At 38.3% G+C, this 11,937-nt stretch overlaps 1 protein-coding gene across 2 annotated transcripts in view; it reads left to right on the top strand.

Moving 5' to 3' along the window:
* Nucleotides 1–1,426: 1,426 nt before the first annotated feature.
* NGF (nerve growth factor) overlaps nucleotides 1,427–11,937 on the top strand; it is a 32,900-nt gene continuing 22,389 nt past the window's right edge. For both annotated transcript variants that reach the window (XM_074925545.1, XM_074925544.1), the window contains exon 1: nucleotides 1,427–1,558. The gene's annotated coding sequence lies outside the window, so the exon portion shown is untranslated. The remainder of the gene's footprint in view (nucleotides 1,559–11,937) is intronic.

Raw genomic sequence — 11,937 nt, 5'->3', positions numbered from 1 at the left:
CTGTGACTGCTATCATGTGTGGACAGCATTTTCCTTTTAGAAAAACAAAACAATATACATAATCCTGGCAAACTGGGAAGGCAATTTTAGCACTTTCATCAAGCATTTTGTGCTGCAATTTCCTTAAGGATATTTGATGCAATTTTAAATGCGCACTGCCTCCGAGAAAGAGTCTAGTACTGAAGCCACTGTTATCTCTGGCATCATGCGAAAGAAATTTAAAGTTTGTCTACTAGTTTTAATAAAAAAACAAATATATGCTCACTTCAGGTTCAAGAAGCAGTATATCCATGTGGCAAATAAGAGACGTTATTATCTCAACTCTACTTTGCTTTCTTGTTCTATGCCTTTAAGTAGTACCTTCCACACATCTTTCCCTTCTCCAAAGGATTTTAAGGACAAGGCTCTCCAGATGGCTGCCCTCTTCTGGATGGAATCAAAAAATGTTCTATTATTTCCAGACAGATAAAATGCAATGGTCCACTTTTCAATGGAGGACAATTTAAATTTTTTCCTTGTGTCTGTGTAATCACAACGCTTACTCTATGCCAGAATGAGAATTATGAAATTCTATGGGGGTGCTTCATAATTCTCTACATAATTAGACAACTTCTTTTAGAGTAATTTTTAGCCAACTTGCTTTTTTTTTTGGTGTCTTATGACATGTTTCACTTTTGCATTTCTTTCCTATATTTATCGCTGCTTAAAACACACTGCTGTTTCCTTGTAAAGTACTTAATCCTCCTCCATGAACACAATGGAAAACATTTCCATATCTCTTTGTTACTTGAGGTAAGCGTGTTAAACAGACTATTATGGCTGCAAGGTTTCTTATATAATATCTTTTCCTCTGCCCCGAGTCAGGGTCAAATATTTTTTTGCTACTCCAGATCAGTGAGCTGACCCCTGTTAAAGACAACTGATAATGGGGACTGCACAATTTTTGCAGGGAACCCAGTCCACTGCTTCATCAGTTAACTATTAGTGTTCCTGCAGGTTTGTTTATAGACTCATGACATCAGTAAAGGGCTCTAGAGATGATTTTCAAAAGGACACATTCAGCAGGGATCTCGGAGTTTCTTTCTTTAAAGCTCTCGTCTTTAAATTGAGTGAAGGATTAAGATGCAAAGCAGAAAGGCTATAGACAAAACGTCCCTTAAGGAGGGTTTCAGTTCTTGACAGTGGAACCAGGAAGTTGGAGGCTTTTCTCAGTATTATGTATGCATAGTCATACAACCAGTGCACGCTTTGAAACTTTCACTGCACATCTGTGCATCACTGCATGGACTAGGCACCAAGCCAAAGGCTGAATTCCTACGAGTCCGTGCAGCTCCCACACGTTTACAGCACTAGGACCCAGAGGGAGCTTAATTTCTGTGAGTCAGTACAGCTAGCTGAGCCCTGAGAGCAGTGAATGAGGCTGGGAAGGCAGAGGGAATGTGAATGGCTCTTCTGGCTTGGGAAAGTGTCCACGGACTGGGGTGCTACAGACTACAAAACAGCTTGGACAACCTTACGGATTCCCTGTACCCCCGGTGTCCAGTGATACTGCTCTGAGGTGAGTGACCCCACAACAGTCAGTTTTCACAAAGCAAGTAATGCGACTGTTGCACCAGTTGTGGAAGTTTGGTATCTTCAAAATTAGCCAATGTGTTTTTGCTGTACAGTGATTTTCGCTGTCTCGAGGAGGAACAGATCAGACGTCTTTGAAATACTGAGTGCTTGTTGCTTAAAAATAGGATTTGCAAGAAAAGCGTGGTCTAGTTAAACTGAAAATTGCATCTACTAATGCAGGTTACACTGCACATACATCTGGAAGGTGTTTGTAAAGCACTGGTGTTTAAGCTTAAAGCTTCAAAAACATCTCTAGTAAGAACAGTTTAATCTTAGAGAAATGTAAGAATTCTTCTCATTCTTTTTATCCAGGTATATGTAAACTTAGTTTTAGTTGCACTGTACAGCAGTTACACCTATATGAAAATTCTTTATGGTCTTTGTTCTGAATACTAAGGCTTACTTAACACTTTCCTTTTTTTTTTTTTTTTTTTTTCTATGATAATTCTACTCGAGATAAGAACTCCTTTCTTTCTTTCTTTACTAACATAAATAAGTAGGAATTCTGGTAAATCAAAACATGACTAGCCAAGGCAGAAACCTTTTAGCTATAGGCAGAGACTGTATCCTCTATGACGTCCACTTGGAAAAGCTTACAAACTCCCTGCTGTGTGCCTGTTAGTGACAAGATAACACTGACACTGTTTATTGATTTATACCAGGTGATAACACTGTTTTACCTGACACACCAGTCAGAGACAGAAATCGGGACCCCAGACAGGGAGACAGAAGGAATTTGTGTGCTGAGAACAAAAGTGTTCGTGCTTAGTTGCTTTCTTCACTTTAAATTCTCCTTATATGCTCAAGAAGTTTTAGAAAAACAGCGAAAGTGAGCATGCTTGTCAGGCTGGTTTTTCCAAGTTGTCACAACTTCAAAGTTGCATCGTAACGGTTAGACAGATAATTTATGGGTGTTCTCATGCATTAGAGTATCACAATAAAGTCTTTTGGGCACTTTTTTGCTAAGCCAAAATAGAAAGTGACCAGTATCGCAAAAAGACAGAGAGGAAGATAACTTGCCTGTACGTTCATACTCTCTGCACTTCTGAGCTTTTCAGATATTATGGAAAACAGCCTTTTTAAAATAACCCTGACAACTACCATTCCAGACAGCTGTCTGAAACACAGAAGTTAGTATTTTCTGCACTTTCACAAAGATTTTACAGTGATGGAATGAAGAACCAAATAAACTGGAGAGTTCACATGAGTATGATAAGAAAGATTTGGCCTTTAAATATATTAAGAATCATATACATGAATCCTTTTCTAATAATTCTCAGTAAGGTCTGAGGAGGAGCCCTCTTGACAAATCTGTGCAGTAGAGTAATAGTGATTTCACATCTTGATCAATCCAACCCACCCACCCTAAAAGGATCTGTCAGTCTCACAATGAGGTAGTAAAGAAATTAACTGTGGCTTTCTGTTTCTCACCCTCTTACCTAAGCAGTGTCCATTTTCTCAAGCAAAAGCTTAAATTATCTTTTCAGAAGTCTTCATTTAAGTTCAGTGGATAATTACAATGAGCACACAGGATTATTCTAACCCATATGTTAAGTAAACAATTGTTCCATAAAATAACTAGGTAGTCTATGTAATCACTGTCAGATGTTAATTTTAAAAATCAGATTAGAAAAATACCTAAAATATGTAATCAAATTAGCATTTTCCAGTGTAAAATGTCTTTCTTTAATGGGATACCTAGAACAAGGGTCAGATACAACACATTTAAAACCTAGATTGTTTCAACCAATAGAATAAGTACCATAAATTCCCCTACTGCTCCAAGGCTTTGGCCATATAAAAATGTTCCTTTAAATGCAAATTTTATTAATTGGTTTTCTGTTTCTTTACAAAATGCTCTTATGACTAACAGAAAATTGAATACATATTAGTTAGCATAAATTGAATTAAAGGCATGTGGAAAAAATATTGGTAATTTTACAAAGTTAATATAATTCTGCCATTTTTTTAGTCTATATTTTAAGAACAAACCGCTGATAAAAAATAAAGGGCTGATAAAAGATTCAATATTCTAACACCGAAAGTCAATGCTGGATTGGTGGGTGTAGAAATATTTGTCCATCCATCAAATCTCAGTCCAATAAAAGCTGGTGAAACTCAACTCCTTTCAAACTGGCTACAGCTATGGACCTCTGCTGGCAACTGCCCTCTCATGAAAAGAAGTGTTAAGGGCTTATTCAGAAAGTGACCATGAACCAAAACATTTATTAGATCAGCCAATACACTTAGAGAAAATTAAGATGAAACTTGCCTCATGGTAAAGCAAGTAGCAAGTGAAAGGCACATGTAACCATGCTACTACAACTGTATTTCTTTGCACAGTAGGAAGGAAATTCCTCCTATGCCGAATTTGACTTGAGCCCCATCACAGAGACCAATGTATTTAAGAGCCTTTCTACAACAGAAGTGTCTCCGGCTCAGGGATAGCTTCCTATGGGATGCATGTGGCTTGTTATCCTGACACAATGCCCCTTGTGCAGCTCTGCTGAATTCATTAAATATTTGTGTGTGTGTGTGTATTTATACCAAAAATTTATGGGGCCAAGCAAAACAAGGTCATTTTTGCTTTTGCTAAGAGATCACAGTGTCTATCACTGTGAGTTATGTACACTCTTATCTGCCGGGTTCCACTAATACTGAAGCTATGTAACTTAGTTGGTGGAAAGGAAATCTCAGACCCTCAATATAAACCTATACTGTCCCCGCATCCTGAATACTGTTTGTAGTTCTGGTCATCATCTATATCTCAGAAAAAGAATAAAGTAAAACAAGAAAAGGTGCAGGATGATGAAAGGCCTGGATCATTTTCCATATTTAGAGAAACTACATAGATTATGATTTCTAAGACTGGAAAAGAGATGGCTCAGGAGGGGTATAATGAAGATATTTATAGCCATAATTGTCCTTAAGATGTTTAAAAGGCAATGGCTGTTGTCTTGTCTCCCAGTTCACAAATAGAGAAGTGGGAAATAAAACCAGCAAGTGGCAAGTTTGAGGTAAACGAAAGAAGGTGGTTCCCCTCCCTATGCATAATTGAACTACGGAATTCCTCTCCACAAGATATTGTAGTACACAGGAGTTCAGACAATAATCAGGCATAATAAAAGCAAAGGCACTACCTGTGGTTCAGGAAATCTGTGACTCCAAAGTAACTGCTGAGTGGGAGAGTATGCGAAGGAGATGATCACAGCATCGTTGCCCTCCTATTTGTACACCACTGCCTAAATATTATTAGCTACTGCAGGAGACAGAATACTGACCTGGATGAAGTAAAAAGCGGCATGGAAATATTACATCATTAATTACACTGACAATATATGTTTCACTTTGAGAACTGCATCCCCCTGCAAAATGCAACAGTGCAGAGAATGGTGATGCAAACAGTAGCACCTGAATGCCAAGAACCATCCTCATATTCCAAGGTTGAAATGCAGAAACGTGAGATGTCAACCTGACTTAGTCAATCTGTCTCCAAGTGTAGCTGACCTGCTGTTGATGCATTAAATGTGTTTTTCAGCCTGTGGTATGCATAAAGAAATGCTACAATTATATAAAACTTCCTGTGCTTAAAAGGGGATTTTGTGCTTCTCTGAGATTAAGTACTTGCAAACGACTTGCAATGTACTGGAACATTAACACCTGGCACTTGTAAACAATTATAGGGACATAGGAGAAGGGGTGAGATGAAATTTAATGGATACACAAATGAAGACCTATGATGCTGACTGCATTGCCAGGGAGTTGGGAAGCCACCAAGGATACAGTCGGCTAGGCAATTCACTAGTCAGCATGTCTCTGAATGCTCTAAATGAAGCACACCCCAGTACACCACAGTACACAGCTGCTTTCATGTGTATAGAAGAGACAGAAAGGTACAGTACTTGACTACCTTCAGGCATAATGTCTGTGCAACTATATTCATGTGGAAGACATTGAGATTACACCATTACTGTGCACTGCTCAATAGTTTGAGCCTGCATGCAGCTATTAAAATAAAAATTGCTGCACGCATGTACAAATCAGGCCCTACATACATATATACATGAACAAGACTTCTCTGGCATATTATCTAAATTCAGAATTAAAATATCTGCATGAGGTAGTCTGAAATAACATGCTTGTCCGGGAGCAAGCCAGGCTTCTGTAGCATCATTTGAATTTCCTGTGCCATTGTTCAATGAATGAAACACCTTTGACTTTTCCTTATCTTAGAGGGAATGTTTATTTCCCTGTAAAGAGCCTTTCTTCTTTTCTTCCTAGGCTCTTGCATTTGTAACAATGCTCTGAGATTTTATGGCATAGTAGTTGACACTGTCAGATGACCCAAATCAAGATCAGTATGAGACTCACATTCTCTGTTGCTGGGGTCAGTTTTACCACATGAACACGGCTTCCACATTTCATAGTGATATTCCCTGGAAGAAACTGTGAGATGGTGGCAATGCATAGCAAAAATCCCGACAAGCTGCCTGGCCTGAACTTTACACCTGACTCTAACACAGTCTCCCCTCAGTCTGACAGTCCCTACAAATATTTTCTGAACACAACTCCGATCGCTCTCAGAAATCGCACCTGCAGTAATCAGACCACTTGATGTAGTTTAAGACTTCTTTTGTTCAGGGATTTTCTAAAAATGAAGACTGAACACAGACCATTAAACTGATTCCAAAAAATGTTTCCCTAACATGTTCCTGGCTCCAAAATCAAATTTCCTGTTCCCATAGAGTCCATAACAATGTGCTAATAAAAGATCAGATTCTGCTCCCATTGACCTGTTACATATCAAAACTTCCATTGATTTCAGTAGGAAAAGATTCATTCAAGCACAAAGATGGAAAAAAATCAAACAGAAGGTAAGACAATTTATTTGGCTTTGTTTTGGGCCTTGGTTTACGCATTATTGACAAAATTATGAGAAATGTTGCTGCGTTCAAGAGGATGCTACAAAAATTGATTAAGCTCAGTTAGTTAACTGCTCAGAAAACTAATAAAAGATTAGATAGTTTCTGACAATTCTGACCTACAATGAGTAAATTAGCCCAGTATAAATACTGCCTGAAAGCAGGTTACTTCTTTGACAACTTTCTATTTGCTAAGTATGGCTTTGCTAGCTTAAACTTACTGTTTTGATTTTTTCCTATTCTTAATCATTTCACATTTTTCTCTCTGAATTGTATAGGTGTAAAGGTGACACATTTTTTTGTGCTCTGGTTCACTGATTTACTTTGATTGTCTTTATTTTGTTCTTTATACAACCATGTGTGATCTGGGCTCTTAAAAAAAAAAGAAATTTTAAAAAGAGTTCTTCAAAAATTTTTGTGATGAACATTTGCCAAGCACCTCATTGTTATATATTACTTTGATTATGGTATGTTTAACAGCACTGGCTCACAAAATATGTGTTTTTCTATTTTGAAACTTTTTTTTTTTTTTAAGCCTTTATGTGCTAGATGACTCAGGTATGAGAAAAGACTTGTGCTTGTTCACAAAGAGATTTGCCCCGTGGTGAATGACACAGCCTGCATTTTCCAAAATGCATCATTTCCTGCCCATTATTTCACTATCCTTTTAAGCCACTCTGTGTACCAGCCCCATATCAGCAAGGTGTTTAAGGCCCGTGCATTACCACAGCCATACAAACCGCTCATTTGAACTATTCCTTGCTTAACACATTTCAAGAACAACTCACAATTCTGACGCACACAACTATAAACTCAGCCCTGCTTAGGAACTGTACTGTCCCTGGTCATGAATGTGATTACACTGTGGCCTTTAGGGAGGGTCAGCTGGGCATGTCAGCTGCGGTGGGTCAGTAGGAAGAATTAACCATCAAGCTGTGCAAGCATGGACGTCCTTTGTCATTGCAACTGTCCTTCATTTTCTGGTGCTTTCATATTTCAGACTGAAAATTAACACCTCTACACAGCAGCCTTTCAACAGTGGCATTTTTCCTTATTAATAATGGGCAAGACGCCATAAAAAAGCCATCTCTGAAAATGTAAAAATTTTTCATCTTATTTAGATGTATGAAGCAAACTTTCTAACTGCAGTCGATCGACTGCTACATTGCACAGATTGCAGGCAGCTGCTGCTTAGAGATCTGTGACTTCACAGGACAATCTCCTTCAGGGCAGGATGATCTATAGAAGGAGGCAATTTTTTTCGAAAGCAGCTACTGATTTCCAGTTGCACTGTATTTGTGTGTCATATTTAGGACCCGCTTAGCAGGTTCTGAAGCATCTGAAAATCAATATGGAGTTTGGGAGCACAACAGCTTTTGAAATTCGATCCCAGGAACTGAAAATCGGGCATTTAAAAACTGAGATACCCACAAATACTGTGTTCTACAGGGCACTTACTAAGAGAAGTGTGCTAACTTACAATGCTTCTGAACGCATTTCTGAAGTCCCTGGGAAACAAACTGTACATACTCCTTTTGTGCTTCAATTTGTGTCCCTTTGTTCCTAAGGGGTTTTAGTAAGTTAGAAAGAAACTGAAGAAATGCTTTCTAATAATTCACATTTAGCAGCGTTTCATACTCCATTCAAATTTTACTGCTGTTTACAGATCTCCAGGAATCAAGTACACTATGAATGTGAAGTGCTCAAAACCTATGAGACAAATACACATGCATGTAATCTTAGGGGGATTTAAATGTTCTGAATTACATTAACACATTAATTATTTTGAACTACATATGCTTGTGGATATGGGGATTGTTGCTTTTACTTTGTACAGCTACATTTAATTAAATTTGAGTGGGTTTTGGATTCTCTGGAAATGCAATGAATTCTAAAGTAACCATTGACTTTATTCTGTTTTGTACCAATTTACCAAGCTTCCACAAGTTTGCTTGGTTATAACTTCAGTAAACCCAAGTATAGGCTTATCTCACTTCCATTTTCTACCAGACACCTTGCTGGAGAATGATGATGCAACACATGCCCCACATGAATAAAGGGAGTGCTCGCTACTGCCTGCCTTGCTCACTGTCAGCGGGAACACTTTGCACTGCAAAAGTTACAGCTTTCTGTCTCAATTAAAAAAATCTCTTAGGAGTTTTTTGGGGTCAGTGGATATATGCTCCTCATGTACCGGTAGGAGAACAGGAAATTCCACATCCAAAATTAGTAACATAGAGGGTATCTTAAGTTTTCCATGGCTTTCTGTCTTTTTTTGTGTGTGCTACTGCTTTATGAACGCAGTTCAGAATTATGGACACCTACAGCATCATGTTTGACAAGTTTGTTCAGACTGCTGATGACCAGAGAATTTGTATACTTTTCTGTTTCTGAACTCCTAAGACTTCTTAAGTAGCAGGAAAAATAAACGCACAGTTACATCTTTGGTTTTTTTAAGAATTATTGCTACCATCTTCACACATCTAGAAAAGGGCTAAGCTTTGTGTTGGACTTTCAACAAGGAATATACTTTAAAGTGACCAATTTTTGTTAAAAAATCAGTATACAAAACAAATTAAGCAAGTTAGTTATACAGGGTTCTCTGAGAGGGAAGATGGCTTTCAAACACTGAGAAGAAATGTATAATGAAAGAGTAAATCAAATTGGAAGAGACCTCAGGAGGTCATCTGTCCAGCTTCCTGCTCAAAGAAGGATCTATGTACCATTTACTAGAAGACTGGGATTGAGTAGTCAATAACAAGCAGCAAACGTTCTGCAATATTATTTTCTTGGATAGATGTGATCAATGCAGAATTCTGGGGATGAGCAGCGTACAGCCATACAGCAGCTCTTTAAGAAACCCAGAACCAAGGAACAGCATTACAGGTGACATTCAGTCTCCTAGGTAAGACTCAAACTGACTCCACTGAGGAAGGAAGATGTCCATGTGGTAACAGCCTGTATTTATTACTGTTTTGACACTTAGAAGGTTTTCCATATGAGAAGCCATCCATTCTTTCTCTCATTGGTCAGCTTGGTTTTGTTTTGGGCTCTCTTTTTTGCTTTTCCTTTCCAGCTGGCTCTAGTTCAGAGTCATCAGCTTTGGTATTTTGACCAAGAGTTTGGGTTAAGTGCTTCCATCACCTATAAAAAAGATATCCTTTCACAAGCTAGATTCTTTCCTCACTATTTGGCTGCTGTATTGGACACTAGGCCCAACTCTTCAGCTCTCCCCACTACCATATTGTTGGACTTAAGCTAAACAGTGAAAGTCCAAAACGGCTTAAAATCATGGGCAGATTCAGAAGGCTCAGATGTTAGAATGAAGATGTTAGATTCAGAAGGCTCAGATGCCTCTTCCACTACAAAAGCTAAGTGCCTCAAAGGGAACCACCCGATGACAGGTTTAACAACAACAGAAGGCAGTTGTTCACACACCACATAGTTAAGCTGCAGAACTCCTAGTCACAAAGTTGTGGCTAAAAATGTAAATAGATTCAAGGAACAGCTAGACAGGTACATGGAAGGGAAATATACTGAAGATTTTAAACATACCGAAAACCCCTCTGGTATAGAAAGCTACTCGTCCAAACACTGCAGAAGAATAGGAGAGTGGTTGGAAAAGTATTACTATATGCTTGTCTTGCTCTTAGATACTTCCTTAAGGATCTTGTATTTGCCTCTGTCAGAGACAGGATTGACAAGATGAGCCTTTCATCTGGTCCAGAACGGTCATTCTTATGTACTGATAGTATGTTAAAAGGGCTCTCTTTAAAGGGGAACAAGTTGATTATTCTTCCTTCTGATCACACTGTTAGCAATTTTATTCATTCCCACAACTAAACTGGTCATACTAACTGAACTTCTTACCTGGAAGGAAAAAAGTACACAAACAGTGTCAAGAGAATTAAGAGACAAAATTGCCTCTTTGTCCTGTTTTAACTCTATTTACTGTCAGTATGGCATGAAGCCAGTTATTTTTCAATCAATTATCTAACATTCATTCAAGGTTGTTTTATACTCACTAGGGAAAGTAGAGACTTGAGTCCTGTAAATAAGGCTGGTATTCTTTGCTCATTTACAGATGACATTCCCACCACATCCTAGCCATTTCATAACGTGTCGTTTGCTTATGCTCAGTTTATCAAGCGATCCATAATGCTCTATGAAGTTTTTTCCTTTTCTTTGTCATACTTTTCACATTTACATTAATCGCAAATATTATTGTTACTGCAGGTCACAGACACACATGTTAAATAGCTCAGGGTCTACCCTTCTCTGTTCCTCTGGGTTCATATTTTTACTCCAGTCCCTTCAATGAATTAAAACAAGCGGTACAGTAAGCAGCAGAAATAATGAAACCTTGTTCTCTGTGGTGGTCAGAGTTTCTGGTGTCTACTAAATTTGCAAGCATCTGTGAGGTTTGACTAACTTTTAGGACATACAGGTACACATGTCTGCCCTAATATAAATTCTCTAATCAAATGGGCCTCTGACACCATAGCTTTTATTTTGGTCAGGACCTCTACCTATCCTGCATTTTCATCAAACTTGTAGAAACATACTATCTTTAACATATTATCTTTATGTAGAAACCTATTTAGCTTTAAAACCTGTAGCATTCTGTCAGATGTGATTGACACTCAACAGTTTCAAGGGTCACTGGCTCAAGGGTTAACAAGACAATGTAATTTCACAAATGTCATTTCTTATTAAAACAGACTAAAACCAGGTGATGCTCTTTGTTGAACTCTGAAGTCTATGCAGCAACCAAGAACTGTGTATTCACTTATGCACTGTACTTGTGTAGTAGCTCATGTTTTATTTACAGAAATGTCAAGCCACAGAAACTAGGCATGCTTGTATTTTCCATGTCAAGAATCCTTTCCATTCCTCTCCTTGTTACTGGTGTTTCTTACCAATGCTATAAATATTCAACATTATGTTTTTGTTCTGCTTAGATCCCAATCCTCCCTTCCCCAGTCATTCTTGCCAAACCTTCCTCTCATCATTTTCTCAGGCACATGCTGTAAACAGAAGAGTGCAAAGGTTCACTGCTCAGCCTCACATTCCAGGACACTTTATATACGCCAAAATCGTGAGTTTCTGGCTTTGCCAAAGCATTCAGAATCGCATGCATCAGAGGGACTTTGATCCATAAGCTCTCTCTAGATGTGCATTCCTGCACTGTAAACTGCCTCTGTGAAACAGATTGGTGTTGTGAAGGACTGTACGTTTTCTGTGTGTTCTGAGAGAGAAAAGTATGTCACCCTTTCCTTCTCATTCCTCCCACTCCTTTTCTGTTTGTAAGCAAAGAAGTTAGAAAACTATTTAATGACTGTAGAATTTCTAACCTCTGTTCATTATTTCAATTCTTTAAAAGAATTCAAGTCATTTGAAC

The sequence above is a fragment of the Athene noctua genome, chromosome 23 (assembly GCF_965140245.1).
Source record: "Athene noctua chromosome 23, bAthNoc1.hap1.1, whole genome shotgun sequence".
NCBI lineage: Eukaryota > Metazoa > Chordata > Aves > Strigiformes > Strigidae > Athene > Athene noctua.
Note: the sequence above shows the minus strand (reverse complement) of the source record. Positions and strands in the feature narration are given on the sequence as shown.